Here is a 19,891-nt window from a genome sequence, read left to right on the forward strand (position 1 = left end):
GTGTCAGTGACCTCTGCATCAGAGAAGGACACGGGTTTGCATAGTCTCTTTAGAAATATAATTGTCCTTACAATGGATGCGGATCTGGTTGTATATTCAAAGAAGGGGCTGAGCAGACAGAGTTTTTACTGGTCAGCAGTGGAGGGGTACACGGACTGTCTAATGGATCGTTTGGTTGTTCTGTTATGATCTCACAGATGGTGACTGAGGAAAGAGGCTTGCTGAGGAGGAGAGTGAACCGGGAGTATACCCAGGGATTAGCAACTCAGACAAGGTATCGGGAAAGTGGCAGTGATGTGGTTTCCTGTGTCAGGAGTATAGGCAATCTTTGCAGGTGAGGGGTTTGTGTGCAGATGCAGCATCCCTGGAGGTGGAGGAAGGAGGACACACCAAGAGGTGGAACAGGTGGAACCAGCTGTGGGAAGACATGGTCTGTCAGGTCTGACGACGAGCTGAATGTACCATAGTCTTCAGACTGAATCAGAAAACCATTCTGATGGTTTTTGAAATGTCAGAATCAGGGGAGCTGTGATCACATGTGCAGAGGGCAGGGGTTGTGTCTCCATCAGACCCTCAGTGAGATGGTTCAAGTTACAATGTGCAGAGATGAAAGCACAATGTTTGGGGCCGGATTTAATCACTGATTCTGACACAGTGAGGGTTAGTTTTGGCGTAAGGAAGCAACATTAATTAAAGAATACAAAAGGACCTTCATCAATTGCCATTTGCTTAGCAGAACTGACCAAGTTATAAAATTAATAATTATTTCATAATATTCTGATTTGTAATTTCCACAGTCAGTACCTTTCTGCTAATGACCGAACCCAGAAATTTACAGAATGGGTGAAGAGGTTGTCCAGTTACAGTTCCTGTGTTCGATGTCATTGGGACGTCCCAACACTGAGCAGATATTGTCTTCTCCATTCTCTCTCACTCAGTCGGTCACTCACCAAGTTCATTGTTTAAAGAAAATCACATAACTCACAGAGAAGCGAGGCCCGACAGAGGATTCACCGCTCTTCTTCAGCCTGGTGATGGGAAAAGGCTCACAGTCTCAGGGAATGATGTGGGAATCTCTTGTGGAAATGAGGTATGGGTTGGCAAAGTTGGACAAAATGCTGAAAGAAGTTTTGGAGCTCGTTATGATAAAACAACACACTAAATTGAAAATCACATTGAAACATTGTAACTTAACAATGTCATAGAGCATAGACATAGAGCATAGAACAGTACAGCACGGGAAAAGACTCTCCGGCCCAAAATGTTCTGCTGAACCAAATAGATTAGTATCCAAATGGCTACTAAACTGATCCCTGTGCCTACATAATATCCATATCCCTCGAGTCTCTTCACATTCAATTGTCTATCTAAGCTTTTCTTAAAAATCTCTGATGTATCTGTCTCCACCACCGCAGCCACCCAACACACTCTGTGAACGAACTTGCCTCGCAAATCTCCTTTGAGCTGATCCCCTCTCACAGTAAATGTATGTCCTCTGGTATTAGATACAGTATTTCAACACTAGGAAAAAAATACTGTGTGCCCAATCTATCTGTGCCTCTCATAATCTCATAAACCTCTATCAGATCTACCCTCTGCCTCCGCCGATGCAAAGTAAATAACAAGCTTGGTCAACCTCTCATTATAGCACGTGCCCTCTAATCCAGGCGATGTCCTTGTGATCCTCTTCTGCACCCTCTCCAAATCCTTACCGTCCATCTATAATTGGGTTAACACAACTGTATATAATTCTCCAGATGTGGTCTCACTGGTATTTTATGAAGCTGCAACATCACCTCCTGACTTTTGTATTCAGTACTTCAACTAATAAGACCAAATATGCCATTTGCCATCTGAACCACCTAATAATCCCGCAGAACCACCTTCAGGGAGCTATGAACTTCGACCCTAAGATCTTTATGCTCATTAACACTGTTCAGTGTTTTGCATTTAGCAGTGTACTGCCTCTCTACATTTGACCCACCAAGTTGCCACACCTCACATTTGGCAGCGTTAAACTCCATCTGTCATTTCTCTGCCCTCATCTGCAAATGCTTGACAGGATATCACACTGTATTCGTTGCCAGTCGTCGGTGTTGTACTCTCCACCAATATTAATCCAACCAGGTTCATCTTCACCGCGTCATTTATATATAAGACAAACTGCGGAGACCCCAGTAGAGATTCCTGTGGAATACCACTAATCTCAGACCTCCACTTAGAAGATGACAGCACAGTGCAGACCCTTGTAGACTGTAAGACGATACCATGAGAAGAATGAGTCCATTCGGCCTACAGAGTCGTTCCTTCGCCCTCCAGCTTTCTTCTTCCTCTTACTCCTTTCAAATTGTACCCATCTGCAACCCATCTTCACTGATTCTTCCTTTCCCAGTGAAGAACAGCTTAGAGATTTCCTTTGGCGTTTCATTGGCTCTGTTTCAAACGGGATGGCGTTGATGTCTTCGTACCCAACCCTCCTGTGCAACTCTCCTGTGAAAGGGTGTTGAGAAGATTTACAAGAATGTTGCCTGGGCTGGGGAGCATGCCTTACGAAAACAGGTTGAGTCAACACGGCCTTTTCTCCTTGGAGCGACGGAGGATGAGAGGTGACCTGATAGAGGTGTATAAGATGATGAGAGGCATTGTGTGGATAGACAGGGGCTTTTTTCCCAGGGCTGAAATGTTTGCACAAGAAGACACAGGTTTAAGGGGGGAGTAGGTACAGAGAGATGTCAGGGGTAAGTTTTTTACTCAGAGAGTGGTGAGTGGGTGGAATGGGCTGCCGGCAATGGTGGTGGAGGTGGATGCGATAGGGTCTTTTCAGAGACTTTTGGATAGGCACATGCAGCTTAGAAAAATAGAGGGCTATAGGTAAGCCTAGTAATTTCTAGGTAAGGATATGTTCGGCATAACTTTATGGGCCGAAGGGCCTGTATTGTGCTGTAGTTTTTCTATGTTTCTATGGCGGACTTCCCTTCAATCATGGCTGATCTAAATATGCGTCTCCATCTCATTTACATGTCTTACCCCTGTAACCATTAACCCAATCACTAATCCGGCACATGTCAACCACCGCTTTCAATGTACCCAAAGAGTTGGGTCCCACAGCCGTCTCTGGCAATGGATTTCACAAATTCTAATAACACTCTTCCTCATTTCTATCCTAAAGAACGTCCTTGAACTCTGAGCATGCGCCCTCTGGTCCTCCAGGGCAACTATAGAAACGTGCTCCACGTCCACTCCATGTAGGCCTTTCAATAGCCGATATGTTTCATTGCGATTACTCACCACCCCCCCCGTATACTGTATTAAACTCAAACGAGTACAGTCCTAGAGCCATAAAACGCTCCTCGTATGGTAACCTTTTCACTCCCGGGATCACTCCTGGTACAGCTCCTTCAAACCTCATCCAATGCCAGCAGATCATTTCTCATATAAGAGCCCGAGAATAGCTCACAATGATTCGAGCATATAACTTATCTTATATAAAACTGCTATGCAGCAGAACGGTGGAGGGGCCGAATGGCCTTCTTCCGCGCTGCACCTTTGCCACGCTCCAGTTGATTAGAATCTGGCCTGTGTAGGGGAAGAGAAGCTGAAGGAACATTTTATGAAGATTTTGGTTGTCATTGCCGAGTGTGCTGTCATTCACTTTCAGAGCTCAGATTCTAACTTTCAAAGACTGTGGGGAAGCAGACGGAAGCGCCCCTGTACAAAGGCAGCCGGTGGAATGTGCTGATCAACGTTACACTCGCTGGGATGTTTGCAACCCTGTTATCAGAGCCAGTGACTATCTCTACACATGGGGATTTCAACCATGTTCAGAGCATCGCTGTGATGAGGTCTGAAGCCGAGTGGTCCCGGTTTTATCCACACATGGGAAGTTTGCCATCCTCTGTTGCTGATAACACAGCTGAAGATGCCGCAAACCTGTCGCTGCCCATTCAAATCGGCGATTCTTTGTTTTTCATCAGTCAAATTATTTTGCTCATGTTCGTTCCACTAGGGCAATTTATATATTATTGACAAGAAACTGTTACTGGGTTGGGATAGGTTGGATGGAAGAACTTTTTGTCCACACCCGCTTTACGTTTCGTTACCATTAACGTTATTCTGCTAGTGTCCGGACTCAGTTTTTGATATCACGTGGTTTAAATGCGAATGAATGAAGGCTGGATGGTTGTGTGGTTAAATGGATCAGCAGATTTCCAAGTGATGCAAGCAGTAATGGTGCAGCGAACAACGAGGAAGGACATCCTGGCTTTCAGGGGGATCTGGATCAATTGGAAAATGGGTTGAAAAGGAGAAGACGGAATTTAATGCAGACGAAAGCGACGCGTTTCACCTCGGTAGGAGCAAGTAGACTAGATCTTACACAGTCAACAGTCCGGTGCTGAGAAGTTTGGTAGAACAAAGAGATCGGGGGATACAGGTGCATAATTCATCAAAGTTTGTCACAGGTAAATGGAGTCAGAAATACCAATTTTTGGAACATTTTCCTCCCTCATTCAAAATACTGAGTGCAAGAGATCGGATATTATGTTTGAAAAAGGACAGAACAAATTAGAAGGATAATACAGGCTCCGGAGGCCCGAGTAACAAGGAAAGATTGAATAGGTTAGGACTGTCGTGCTTCGAGTGTGCAAGATTGAGAGGAGATTTGGTGGAGCCATACTTGACTATGAGGCGTCTAGATAGGGTGAATTCAAGCTGGCGTTTTCCACTGAGGTTTGGTGGGACTACAACCAGAGGTCATGGGTTAAGGGTGAAAGTTTCAGGGGAACATCGGAGAAAAACTCTTCTCTCGGAGGGTCGTAAGAGTGTGGCCGAGCTGTGAGCAAAAGTGTTGCATTTGCACTCGTTTTCAATGAGGTTGGATAAGTACATAGTTGACGGAGTTATGGAGGGTTTTGGTCACGATGCAGGTCGGTGGGAGTAGGCAATTGAGTGCGAGAGGTCCTGTTCCGAGTCATGGCCACGTAACACTGAGAGCGCTATCTTCCCCAAATACAGACACTCGTAAACGCAGCCCATCTTCCGCCAACATTGCTCATTGGTTGGTCGTAACTTCAAATAAATCTTCGGTGTGATATTCTCATCTTTCGGAAAATAATTTGCCAGACATGAGTGGGAGGATTCCGGACAGTCGGCCCTATTAACACCTGAGGCTGTTTTACGTGGGGCGGAGCTGGAGGTAGACCCGGCAGCAAAGCACTCTGGGCCATCTGGCACAGTTACAGGCTACCGTTCTCCATTTTCACCGAAAGGCAGCTCGCCATCTCACACCGGAACAGAGGTTTAACAGGATGCTGCCTGGATAAGGAGTGTGGACAATCAAGGGATATTTTCTCTGCAGCAGCAGAGGCCGCGCGAGGCCTGATACAAGTCTATAGGAATATGAGAGGTCGGCACGGAGCGGAGAGCCGGGATTTCCCATAAGGAGGGAATGTCTAAATCCAGAGGGCAAGCGCTTATGGTGATATGGTGAACGCTACTCCAGATTACAACTTAAATAAATGGTGCAAAGAGGGACTATCGTTTCCAAACACTTATTTAAAAGTAATCATCTTATCTAAGACAATCATGTTAAACCTGACTCAGAATGCTTGAAGGAGTTATGCGTTTCAAGATTTTGTTCACACTGATAGTGGTAGGTGGCTGGAATGAATGCCGGGGTACTGGTGGAGGCAGATGCGAACGGGACTATGAGATACTCCATGAATGTGTGGACAATGGAGGGATGTGAACCCTGTGTATGCGGCAGGGATTGGACTAGTAAGGTATGTCGAGAAGTTCAGTTGATTCGGTACAACATGGTGAGTAGACTGGCCATCTCCCGTGCTGTACTCTTCCGCGTTGGTGAGACCACAGCTGGAGTAGTGTGTGTATCTGCGGTAGGCCGCCTCAGAAAGTACGTAATTATCCTAGAAGGGCGCGGTAAGGATTCACGACTTTTGCTGCCGAGACTGGACGACTCGAGTCAGAAGGAGACTGGATTTAGAGTGTGCTCTGATCCCAAAACTGAGGGTGACGCAACACTGATTCTCCCCTCCGTCACCACAGGCCCCACTGTCACGATGCCACTGCAGGGTAATATCAAGTGTGGAAAATAACACCATCTGCTGATAAGGTTAACTGTTTGACTAATTGACGAACACTGTCATTGAGTTCGTTTATTCACTTTAAGAGATGGAGCTTGACGTAATGACGTCTGTGGACTGCGACTGCTTTTGGTTTGTTCACGATGGACGTAAATGTCTGCAAGTTCTGTTAAGCCATAAAACAACTCGGACGTGTTTTATTCACACAATCCTTCCAGCTCACTGTGACTGTGCACTGATCCCAGAAATGGGACCCAATCACTACAGCCCCGTAGTGCACTGCGGACTGACCGCAAAACTGCATGTGAATTCCCTCCCCTTCTACAACGCCAGCCCAACACTGACTGTGGGTCGAACTTAAAAGCAAGATGTGTCTCTCTAGTGGGGCTGTATTATAGACCCATTCGTCAGCGGGATTTTGTACTGTCGCCGGCCGGCTGATCTGAAACTCTGCCAATTTTAATCGTTAACGTTTGGTTTTCTCTCACTTCCCTAAGTTCTAAGCAATAAATGCCCATCCTGGCCAAACTCTTCCATAGCTCAGGCCCCCTAGTCCCGGCCGCAAACGCTTTCCACACACTCTCCAGTTTGTAACCACATCTCGCTCTCTCTCTCTCTCTCTCTCTCTCTCTCTCTCTCTCTTCTGTCTATCTATCTCTATCTCCACCTTTCTCTCTCTCTGTATCTCTCTCTCTCTCTCACTCACACACTCACACAGACACACACACACATACACACACACACACACACACACACACACACACACACATACACACAGACACACACACGCAAACACACATGCATACACTCCATCCTCTATCCTCCATCGTCTACCGTCTTGCTGTCCACGTCCCTGTTGTTTCTAAAGTCCCGGAGATGCCGGTCCATAGGACAATCGACCAGGGAATAACAGCCGGGAGATCCGGCGGTGAATGTAGGCAGCTGGAGCCCAGAATGACGACACTATGGCCGCTTCCGGTTTGTGCTCAGGTCGCGACTTTATTAATGAACTGAAACACCGAGGTCACCGGATATTTCATCACGCTGACCACCTGCTCCCTGAATTCCGACTGAGTCACTGAGTATATAAATGTCTTCGTGCAGTTATCCGACGTAGTGAAAGATCCATTCTGAATCATTGAAATCGTATACTCCTCCTGTGACCTGATAATATATGACATTCACAACCAGTGTTATCCACAGGAGGATGAAGCTGCCGGAGAGGGTGAAGAGTAAAACCACAGACCTCCCCCTGCTCTCCATCTCCGGGTCACTGCGGTTCTCCGACTTGTTCTGACCCCGCAGCTCCTTACGGTCCCGACTGGCCACTAAAATGTGCCTGACTGTCAGAGCGTTGAGCAGCAGGATCCCAGCGAAAGGGAGGAACGGAGTTAAAATGGTATCGAGCCAGTCATATCCTACCCACCCGGGGTCAGTGAAATAATTGTCTATAGGTTTGCAGAGCCACGGTACATTGTCGATGATCACTAAGGGTTCTTGTGTGAAGTAGCGGGCAATGTTTTTCAGACACGAGAGTACACAGGTTGTTGTCAGAACCACAGCCGCAGTTTCCCCGGTGCAATATTTCGTTTTCAGCTTCTGGCAGCAAATGGAAGAAAAACGGATCGAAGGTGAAACTGACGGTGAACCAGACAGAACAGTCTGTGGCTGTGTACCTCAGAACCTTGATAGCCTTACATGCGGGGGTAACACTCACAAAGCTCCAGAGAAAGTAATAGAATTTAATTGCAACAAAGATCAGCTCGGTGACAATGGTCAGTAGATCCGCCGCTGCCATGGCTACCAGGTAGCTAGTGGTGCAGGTAGAGAGGCCGCACTTCCCCCGGGACAGGATCACAATCGCCAGTAAATTCACTGGAGAGAAATAGAGAGAGCAGAACAGACACTGGCCATTACTGAACGTACCTTCAGCGAATTAACCGTTCACCGGGTTTCAGCTAAAGATCAGCAGTGCTGTGTGTTGTTGAACGGCTGCTAATGCAGCATCGGACACGGGTCACACTGTCACTGACCTGTCTTTTTCAGTGTGGGGATAAACTGATGTGTGGAGGATGATCGGGAATAAAAATAATCTGCATGAACAACAATAATCTGTGCTAATCCCGATTCCAGTCACTGGTGGAACCGGTTTCACTGATTTAACCGTGACTGACCAGGCCTCTGGAAACTCAGCATGTGATGGGGCCGAGGAGCGATCCAGATCCAGAGGGAAGCTGGAACAACTGGTCAGATCAGGCAGCATCCATACAGATTAACAGAACGTTTCGGACTGAGATCGTTCTCCAGGTCGGAGCTGTGTCCCATTTTACGACGGATCTCAAAGGGAAAGCGGGGACAATTCAATAAGCAAAGGCTGAGCTGGTTAATTCCTCAGGGGAGTTCATTTCAACAACACACAATCCGTGGACACTGCTTCAGGCGATCAGACACAATTAATTAAACGACGGGCAGTAGAATCCGACTGTGACAGACTCCACAGGGAGACGCGACACGTACGACCAGAGGTTCACTCTGAACCAGAACTCAGGAACAGTGAACTTCACAATGTATTACCCTCAAAGTCACCCTTCACTGTCCATAGCATTGGGTCACCTCTGGAGAAGGGCACATTAAAACGTCCAAATTACAGCTTCTCGGAAAGCGTTCTGTCCCCAGCCCTGGAACAACTCCGCACAACTCTGTCATTAATACCCTCCCAGTCACACATTCCCGGAGAGATGCCTATCCCCGGCACTGGTACCGCTCTGGACAAGGTACCATTAAAGGATCAGAAATTCGCTCAGACCAGTACCTCAGAAAGAGTCAACACCACAATGTATAATTCTCCAGTCACACCTTTCAGAGAGCTACCTGTCGCCAACACTAGTACACTCTGGACAAGGTGCCATTAAAGGCAAAAACAACGTTCGAGACTATCCCGTGTATCAGAGGAGAGACAGAGGGTTGTCATTAAAATGCATAATTATAATATCCAATTGACAGGATCAATATCACTGATGGATATTTGTGGAATGATCATCAAGTTGGAAGCTTGTCAAATGATCATAAACGGATTCACACCGTTTAACACGCAGAGATACCAAACATGAGTTGTTCTGCTCACTCACCGGGAACTCCAATGACGGCAATGCACACGTACAATATTCTCCCCACACCCTAGTAGCTTTCCAACATTGCCAACATATTCTCCGTCCGGTGATTTGTTTCCGTATGCTGCAGGCGATCCCTCCCAATGAAATGTTGAGGCAGCACATGCTTTGTGTTTTAATACATTTCAGCGCTCCGCAGGGGCAGATTTCAACCTACTTAAAAATATTTTCAGATCAATTACAATGTGATTACATTAGACAAGAGCAATCCCAGAGGCGCACTATTCTGGTTAATTTAGCGAATTAATTGTGAAACTGTAAGCAATGGAAATTGTGAGGGTGTTAAGGGGTGTTGCGATTGTCATTCATCCAGCAAAGGAGGTATTTTCAAACACCATCAGACAGAACTCTGCTCCTCATGATGTGTCAGTGCTCATTTTGTCCATCGCATAAGGAGACCCGCTGAGAGTAATGAGGCCGTCCCACTCTGATTTTCCACCAATTGTAATCACGGCTCATCCCACTGTAACCTTATCTCCCACTCCCGATTACCAGCAAACATCCTCAGCTTGTTGGTGTGAAGGGTACCAAACTTTGTCCTGGTTCAGAAACATGTTTGTCACCACTGTGAGAAAAGCGCACTCTGAAAATAAACGTTGGGGTCGTCTGTTGTCTTACTCCTACATAGGACAGAGAAAGGTCAAGCACAGAAACCGACCCTTCGGCACGCAGAACCTGTGCCAACCGTGACGTCATGTTAATCGGATCCCGTGATCGTCTCCCTACATTCTCTACCTGTCAAACTTCACAGCAGGTGTCTTGGGCTTCTGGGTTTTCTGTTCTCGGAAGGTTTTTAACCATATGTGTGATTTACTTGGATCCAACAAAAGTGTCTGAACCTTCAAAGTGTCTTATAACTTACAAGGTGCTTCTACTGGAAATATGTACGTCAAAGGACCATTTTGTCAGTGCGACGGGAACCTGAATTATCCTTATGAACTGTTCTTTAGAAAAGAGCGAGAGAGAGAGAGAGAGCGGGGTGTACAAGACAAACACCTTGTTATTAAGAGAGAGAGGCTGGTAGACAGACAGTCACATGATTTTGGAGACTGGATGAGCTTTGTTGTGCCCACAGAAAAGTGTTTTTTTTTTTAGAGGATCGATAAGGAGAATCGATCAGTGGTTCTTGCAGTGTGGAAAAGGTGTGACCGGTGGGAAGTTATTAGTGGGGCCACTCCTCGCCTGGGTTGATAACTCCACCACAGAAAGCGGTCCCCTTTTTGTGCTCACATTCAGTGAATTCAAAAGGATTTCGGAGGACAACGGGAAGAATCGACGGCATCCGATTACTCGAACAACAACACCTCTCTCTCTCCATCACTACTCAACTCAATACCACCAACTGAACTGAACTGAACTTTACTCATCATCATTTACCCCTAGGCTTGAAGAAATTTGTTTTTTTTCTTTTTCGCAATTATATACATATAATCTTTGCTATCCTGTTCGATTTATCCGATTTTTATTACTGCATTACATTGTTAGTAATAAATAGTATTAGTTAATAGCAATACAAGACTCCAAAGTGATTTCTATGTCTGCTGGTTCTTTAACTCGTCACGGAGTAGGTGATATCAGACACAAAATATTGAAGTAAATTGTGCCAGAACTGCTTGTGAACTTGTATTAAATCGGCTACTGTTAACATTGTCTGCCAGAGGATAAACTCGACGTAGTTTCAGTTTGAGAGCCTCTGCGGGGAGTGGGTCAGGAAAAGGTTTATTTATGTTGATGAATAAACACTTTCATATCCACCAATCTCCAATTTCTTCAGTGACTTGGTCACAACGTCTACTGTTGAGTGAGTGCGTGCTTCTCTGTGTGTATGTCTGTAGTGGTTGAGTGTTCCTGTAGCTGAGTGTGTGTGTGTGTGTGTGTGTGTGTGTGTGTTTGTTTACATACCTGTACGTGCCCGTGTGTGATGTGTGTGTTGTGTGTGTTCTGTCTCTGTCTGTATGTGTTTCTGTAAGAGATCAGCAAGCACACAACACTCAGTCTGTGTCGGTACAGCGTGGATACAGAGAACACTTGGGCTCATGTGGAAGAAAGTATTCAGTCCTCCAGAGGGATATGTATATACTGGTTCGGGGAGCTAAAAAGCATGACATTGTTCGTAAGGGAAACAGGAAAATTATGGGCTTATATCTGAAGTGGGTAGAGCTCGGACAGTCTCTACTCAATACATTTTAGGGAAGGTGAGAGTTAATGTATGAGTACCGCGTGATGGCTCTGGGACCGTACTCGCTGAGTTCAGAAAAAGTAGGAGGAAATCACTTTGAAATCTGTCGAATACTGAAAGAACACAGAGCACAGCGGAGAGCTGGAGATGGAGATGAGAAACTGCAGTTGTCTTTGTGTGGGTGTGTTTCTATCAGTGTTTCTATGTGGGTGGGTGTGTCTAAATGCTGCTGTGCATGTTTGTGACTTTATGTGTTTGTATGCTCTTGTGTTTGGGTTTGTGTTTCTCTATTTCTTTGTGTCTGTCTCTGCGCGTTAATGTGTATGAGTGTGTTTCGGTGTCTGCATCCGTGTTTGTGTGAAGATAATAGTGTGATAGTGTGCCGCTCTGCGTGTTGGTGTGTGTATGCATTTGCATGTGTCTTTGCATTTGCGTGTGTGTCGATCTGTGTCTACGTGAGCTTGTTTGCTTGTTTCAATAACTGTGTGCGCCAGTGTGTGTATGTGTGTGTGTCTGTCTGTGTCGGCATACTTAAATCTGTGTTCGTACGTGTCTGAGTGTGTTTGTGTCTGTGTGTGTGCTGCGTGTGTGTCCACTCTATGTGTTTGCGTTTGCGCGTGAGTGTGTTACTATAGATTGGAAGAATGGGCAAAGAAATGGCAAATGAATACAATGTTGGAAAGTGTATGGTTATGCACTTTGGCAGAAGAAATAAACGAGCAGACTATTATTTAAATGGGGAGATTTCAAAGTTCTGAGATGCAACGGGACTTGAGAGTCGTCGTGCAGGATACCCTTAAGGTTAGATTATGAGAACACTCAGTCCTCTTTTATTGTCATTTAGAAATGCATACATGCATTAAAAAATGATACAACGTTTCTCCGGAATGATATCACAGGAAACAGGACAAACCAAAGACTAACACTGACAGAACCACATGATTATAACATATAGTTACAGCAGTGCAAAACAATACCATAATTTGATGAAGAACAAACCATGGGCTGGGTAAAAATAGTCTCAAAGTCCCCAGTCCCCGATAGCAGGCGGGAAAAGGGAGAAACTCCTTGCCATAAACCTCCAAGCACCGTCAACTTGCCTATGCCTTGGAAGCAGCCGACCACAGCCGACACTAAGTCAGTCCGTCCGATAACTTCGAGCCTCCGACCAGCCGTCCGAAACAGTCTCCCGAGCGCCTGCGGCCTCGCTCCCGCCGCAGAAACACGCAAAGCCGAGAATTTCGGGACCTTCTGCTCCGGAGATTCTGGTTGCCACACAGTAGCAGCGGCAGCGAAGCGGGCATTTCAGAAGTTTTCCAGATGTTCCTCATTAATCTCACGTCTGTCTCCAGGTTGAGTCGGTGATGAAGAAGACGAATGCAATGTTGTCACTCATTTCTAGAGGAATAGAGTATAAGAGCAGGGATGTGATGTTGCGGCTCCATAAGGCGCTGGTGAGACCTTACTTGGAGTATTGTGGGCAGTTTTGGTCTCCCTATTTAAGAAAGGATGTGCTGACGTTGTAGAGGGTACAGAGAAGATTCACTACAATGATTCCGGGAATGAGAGGGTTAACACATGAGCAACCTATGAGGCTTTTCCAGTGGTACTTAGCATTGTGGCTTTCTGAAGATTTACATAGATATTACAGTGTAGACCTATTTTTGAATACTATTCTGTATAGTGATTCCTGTTGCAGATATTATCAGCGGGATAATGTATACCCTGGTCATGTTCCAAAGACATTCAAATTCCTCTTTTAATTCAGCATATTTATTGTGTTTTAAACTCGTTGATTGTCTGTAGGTAACGCTGTTTGTAATGGCTATATCTATTAAAAAAAGATACTCTTGTTTCTTTATCCTGCATTATTATATCTGAACGATTATTATGAATTGCCCTACCCGTAATAAATAATCGGTCATAGTATAATTCGTGGTATTCTAACTCAAAAGCTGGATCAAGCTTGCATTTATAATAAGGTGTGAGTATATTAATTAGTGTAATTTTATTTATGTGTGTTTTCATGACGAATGATGTTTGCCACTGAGTGTGCCTGTGTAAGTAATCAGATTCTGTTAATCTGCAACAAGATCCTGTAATACATTGGACTGCCTCCGTCCCCCCGCGCCCCCCCCCCAGCAATCTCTACATTTATCTTCTTGAATATGTTGGTCTTTTATTATGAATTTTTGATCTTATTTTGTGTGTTAACCACCTGCAGCTGTATTGCCAAAGGAATCCTTCACAGAACTCTGAGCCAGGCGGTCTACGCATCCTTGTTGCATTCATTCTGCGCAGATCGTGGTGGTGTTTTCCACTGGTTAACATTTTCCTCAGTACTGATAATGTCTTCACTTTTTTTCTGGGTTGTGGTCTCATTTTAGTACACGTACAATTGGAATTGCCTGTGTTTGCGTAGAGCTCTGATTCATATTTTCGTCCTTTGAAGATTCATCTGACTTCTGTGTAGCTTTTTTAACGTCTATTATTCCTCTTCACCCTTCTGTCCCAGATAGTGTTAATCTAATCGCATTCTAATGTACATAATGGTTTCTGAAATGTGTCGTTCCAATTCTTATTAAAATTTCCAGATCAGTTTCAGACCAAGATATTATGCCAAAAATAAATAATACAATTGTAATGCCCTGGTTCGCATGGTTCATATTTTTTTTTATTTCTCTTTTACACTTTTCTGTTCTCTGTGTAAGCTGCTTGTTTCGGTTAATGTTCAAGGTAAGAGATAGGACACATGTGTTTCTGCAGTCCATAGAGCAACATGAAAGAATTCTGATTTTCTACCGGGCTTGATTTATATTTACGGAATCTATTATCAGTTGTTCTTTACATCCTGTCATAGCCTTACGGTATCGTTTCTGTACTCGTGTAAATATATTGTGGATATCGACATGAGTAGTAATTAGTTGCGAGATGCATGATGTCACAATTTTACATATAGTTTGTACACAAGTAATAGGACTATACGTTGATGGATCTTTTTGTGATTTCTTCTTTGGGGAACAAATATCTTTTACCTTCTGTCAACAATTCACCTACGTTTTCACGATTTTTGAGAAAATTGTTGACATCCATTGATAGGCAAGGATGAAGGCAAGCTAATTTTTACAACAATAATTATGAATATTATCATTTCCAGTACTTTTCAAGTTGTGGAGAATTTATAACCTCTGTAAGCATTTACATTCTAACTTCAGGTATTTGCATTTCTTCAGTCGTACGTGTGCCATCTTTTTCCTCTCGAATGCAGCTTATTTCTTGATTGTGCATAACCCTGTTTAACTATCTATTAGAGCAAAAGTTCATTATCTCTGTGTTTCTGGATAAATATGTGCTGGGATTCGTGTCACCTTGTTGCATAGAACTTAGTTTCAGTGGTTTCTATAAACCATTTTTAAATTATTTCTGACCTGATAATCCTGTTTTCTTCACTGGGTGTGTTTCATGTATCTATTTAGTCGGGCTTCGGATGCACCCAATGATTGTTTTCGTGTATCTATAAACTCTACAGTGCTCATACCTTGTATTCCCTTAGCAGGGGTGCAGTGATAGTTAAGACTTTAAATATAGTGATAGTTATGACATGAACAAGATGTAGCCTATCACTACATTTCAGTCTATAACTGGTACAATAAAACATATAATACTTCACTTAATAACATGACAAAGTATCGCACGGTTGCATTCACTAATTATCATAAAATATAATTATGAAGCGAGCAAACAGTTAAACAGCCAGAAATAATTCCGCTTTCAGGTTCAAGTGAAGGGATGAAACTATCATGTCAGTCTAGTTTATGTGGAGAAAGAATGTGCCATTTTGAATCTCGTATTCTGTGCATCTCTCTCTCTCTCTCTCTCTCTCTCTCTCTCTCTCTCTCTCTCCCTCCCTCCCTATCTCTCTTTCTTGTCTCCCCCTCTTTCTTTGTCGCTGTCTTCCCCTTTCTCCTCTCTCTTTGTCTTTTCAAATCTCTTTCTGTTTCTCTTTCTCTCAGTCACTCTCGCACGCTCCGAACCCCTCTCTCTCCACCCCTCTCTCTCTTTCTCTCTCTCCACATTTTCCCATCATTCCTCGCGTTCTAAAGGGCAAAGGCAAAGTGACGACAGCCAACATTCTTGTTCAATGAAAGCTACCGAGTGACGACAGTCGGGCAATGTAACTGCGATACGGAATCTGTGGATATTCCTTAACAAAATGGCCGGTATCGGGTGTATAGTTGAAGTGGATATTGCCATTGAAATATAGCAATGCATGTCTAACACGACATGGGGAGTAGCGATTCTCCTACTGTGCCAGGCATCTCCGAGAGTTCAGTCGCCTTACTGCAGGGAAGACGTGGAAACTATAGGGAGGGTGCAGAGGAGATTTTTGAGGATGTTGCCTGGATTGTGGAGCATGTCTTATAAGAATAGGTTGAGTGAACTCGGCCGTTTCTCCTTGGGCCAAAGGACGACGTGAGGTGACCTGGTAGAAGTGTACTGCATAAGAAAATGAGAATCATTGACCGTGTGGATAGTCAGAGCTTTTTCCCAGGGCTGAAATGGTTAGCACGAGAGGGCACAGGCTTAAGGTGTTTGGAAGTAGGTACAGAGGAGATGTCAGGGTCATTTTTTTACGCAGGAAGTGGGGAGTGCGTGGAATGGGTTGCCGGCGACGGTGCTGGAGGTGGATATGATAGGGTTTATAAGAGACTCTTGGATAGGTACATGGAGCTTTAAGGGATAGAATGCTATAGGTAACCCTAGGGCATGTTCGGCACAGCTTTGTGGGCCGAAGAGCCCGGATTGTGCTGTAGGTTTTCCATCTGTCTATTTTTCTCTGTTTACTTTAACATCGTGCCCTCCTATTTCCAACATTAGCATCACACCCCGCCCTTCCTGGAAATTGTCTGGCTGTTCACTCGATTTCTGTCCTCTATAATCTCGTATGCCTCATTTACGTCACACCTTGTCCTCCTCCCCTCCAAAGAGAGAAGTTCTATCTTACTCATACTTTCCTAACAGGAAATGCTCTAGGTCGTTCACTGTCTAAAGTACGTTTATCGTCAAAGTACATACTTGTCACCATTGACAAGCCTGAGATTCATTTTCTTGCGTGTATGCACTGGACATTCTAAGAAACGCAATGCAATCAATGAAAAAACTCCACACAGCAGTGACAGACAAAAGGCCAATGTGTAGAGGACAACAAAGGCATCAAATCTGGGGGAAAAATGATCTATAAGTGTGAAGTAAATACCGAGGACAGCTGTTGTGGAGTCCTTGAATGTGCGTTCCTTGCTCGGGTGAGTGAAATTATCCCCTACACTTCAAGTGCCTGATCAATACAAGTAAAATCTATTCTTGAAGGTGCTGCTATGAGGCCGGGCATTCCTATAACTCCTTCTTCATGGCAGCATCGAGAAGCGAGAATCACTTGCATGAATGATGGGCCTTGATGATGAATGTTGCTTTCCTGTGACATCTCTCCGTGTCAGTGTGCTCAGTCGTGGGGAAGGCTTTACCTGTGATGGACTGGCTGCATCCAAAGCTTTTCATTGCCCATTCCATTAAAGGTAGTATACAGTGCTGGGTGTGCAAAGGTCTATGTGGCCACTGCACAATGTTCTAAGTTGCATAGGTCTGTGTCCTGTTAGTGAATGTCTAGATATTGCAAAGTTCAATACCGCGTCGTCGACTGTTCTTGTACAAGCTCGTATGCAGGACATGTTTATACCACGGTTACACCTTACTCTTCCTTAACATGCTGCGTTGCAACAGGTTTTGCTTCCTACTTCTCCACCTCTCTGTTCTGAAGTGCTGGAGTTGTACTGGTCAGTGGCCATGCAGTCCAGAGCTGGTTTTCGCGGGTCTGTCAGCTTACAGTGTTACAGGTTGCTGCTGTACTCAGCGGGTCTGTCAGCTTACAGTGTTAGAGGTTGCTGGTGTACTCAGCGGGTCTGTCAGCTTACAGTGTTACAGGTTGCTGGTTTACTCAGCGGGTCTGTCAGCTTACACTGTTACAGGTTGCTGGTGTACTCAGCGGGTCTGTCAGTTTACAGTGTTACAGGTTGCTGGTGTACTCAGCGGGTCTGTCAGCTTACAGTGTTACAGGTTGCTGGTGTACTCAGCGGGTCTGTCAGCTTACAGCGTTACAGGTTGCTGGTGTATTCAGCAGGTCTGTCAGCTTACAGTGTTACAGGTTGCTGGTGTACTCAGCGGGTCTGTCAGCTTACAGTGTTACAGCTTGCTGGTGTATTCAGCGGCTCTGTCAGCTTACAGTGTAACAGGTTGCTGGTGTACTCAGCGGGTCTGTCAGCTTACAGTGTTACAGGTTGCTGGTGTACTCAGCGGGTCTGTCAGCTTACAGTGTTACAGGTTGCTGGTGTATTCAGCAGGTCTGTCAGCTTACAGTGTTGCAGGTTGCTGGTGTATTCAGCGGGTCTGTCAGCTTACAGTGTTACAGGTTGCTGGTGTATTCAGCGGGTCTGTCAGCTTACAGTGTTATAGGTTGCTGGTGTACTCAGCGGGTCTGTCAGCTTACAGTGTTACAGGTTGCTGGTGTACTCAGCGGGTCTGTCAGCTTACAGTGTTATAGGTTGCTGGTGTACTCAGCGGGTCTGTCAGCTTACAGTGTTACAGGTTGCTGGTGTATTCAGCGTGTCTGTCAGCTTACATTGTTACAGGTTGCTGGTGTACTCAGCGGGTCTGTCAGCCTACAGCGTTACAGGTTGCTGGTGTATTCAGCGGGCTGCGTATGGTCTGCTGTGAACTCACAGTAAAATGTGAAGTTGTTCAGGAGTTTAACTTTACTACAAGTGAATTGTGCTGGAAATATGTGCTGCGACGGAGCAGTGTTGCGTTTGTTGGGATCTGTGTTCCGCCATTTAATGTTATGTTAAGTCAGCCCAGTGGGTTTGTCACAGAGTGCAGAACAGAGTGAGATCTGTATTATTGTTAAGATTTTGTTTATTGCAAGGATTTTGCAGATCTTTGATCACACAGGGCGCCAAGTAAGTGTCGCTTTATTGCAAGAATCGCTGCCCTTCCAGTACTGTCTCATGGTGATACAGGTCGTTCCAATCTACCTGGTGTAAAGGCCTGCCTCCTTACAGCATTCTGCCAGCATTTGTAAAGGTCTGTGCCCCTTCAGTGTGGTGCTATCTGTTGTCAGTATCTGTGCCCTTGCAGTATCACACCGGCTGCACAGTCTGGTGCCAGGTATTCTGAAGATCTGTGGCTTTGCACTATGCGGCCAGTTGTTGTAAATTCTATGTCCTTACAGTATAGTGCTGACTACTGCAAAGAGCTCTGTCCTTCGTCTGGTGACAGCTGCTGTAAAGGTCTGTGCCTTTACAGTACGGTGCTGGCTGTTATAAAGGCCTGTGCCCCAACAGTACAGAGCTGGCGATGTCTGTATGTCAGAATTATAGAACAAAACTGGGATTGTTCAGCTAAGTGTCATTAGTACAGTGTTTTGATAAACCCCTGTCCTTGTATTAAGAGTATTGTACTGGCCTGTGCAAACACCAGACAGAATTGTGCTCTGGCAGCTCTGTGTGCTTGTAATGTAGTGCAAGTGCTTTTAGACAAGTGTGTTCTTATTACACAAACTGATCTTGTAAAGCGTTCTCACTGTCCCGTCTCCACTCTTTTCCCAAAGCTCGGCAGGTTAATTTTTCTGGAGGACCTGTCCACTTCCGCTTTGAACACTCCGATTGGTTGTTCCCACCATCTCTACAGGCAGTGCCCCAGATGAGAATCACAGTCAGTGTAGATATACAGAATGTCTTCACATGCCCCGAGGATGCTGTCCCCACTGAGCCTCCAGCCATTGCCCAACAAATAGCTTACAGTACAGCACAGGGACAGTTCACTCAGCTCACTGTGTGTGTGCTGACAATGTGACCATTTAAACTGCATGTGGTCTGTCTCTCCCTATGTATTCAATTCCCCAAAGGATTTCCCCAACTTAGTGCTCTTTGATCCAACACCAGATCCTCCTTTGTTTCAGTACGGCACAGAGTGTCAGCATACCCGCTTACTGATCTCATCCTGTCTATCTGTCCCTCTCTCGCTCTCCTTCGCACTCACCCTCCGATTATTCATTGGCTCTCTCTGTCTCTGTCTCTCCTTCCCTTGTTCCGTCTCCCAATCATTCTCTTTCCCTCTCCTTCTCTCTCTCTCTCTCTTTCTCTCTCTCTCTCCCTCCCTCTCTCTCTCACTCTCCCCCCCTCTCTAAATATACATAGACACACACACACACACACACACACACACATATATATATATATACATACAGTATAAATATTATAATATATGCATGGGTATATATACTGTATATATCTTTCGTTTTTTCTCTTACTGCTACCAGTAAAGGCGATTGTCTTTTGTCATACTCTGTAAAACAGCTCATATTCTCCAGCTGGATCACAATTGAAAGC

This window comes from Mobula birostris, chromosome 13 (assembly GCF_030028105.1).
Source record: "Mobula birostris isolate sMobBir1 chromosome 13, sMobBir1.hap1, whole genome shotgun sequence".
Taxonomy (NCBI): Eukaryota; Metazoa; Chordata; class Chondrichthyes; order Myliobatiformes; family Myliobatidae; genus Mobula; species Mobula birostris.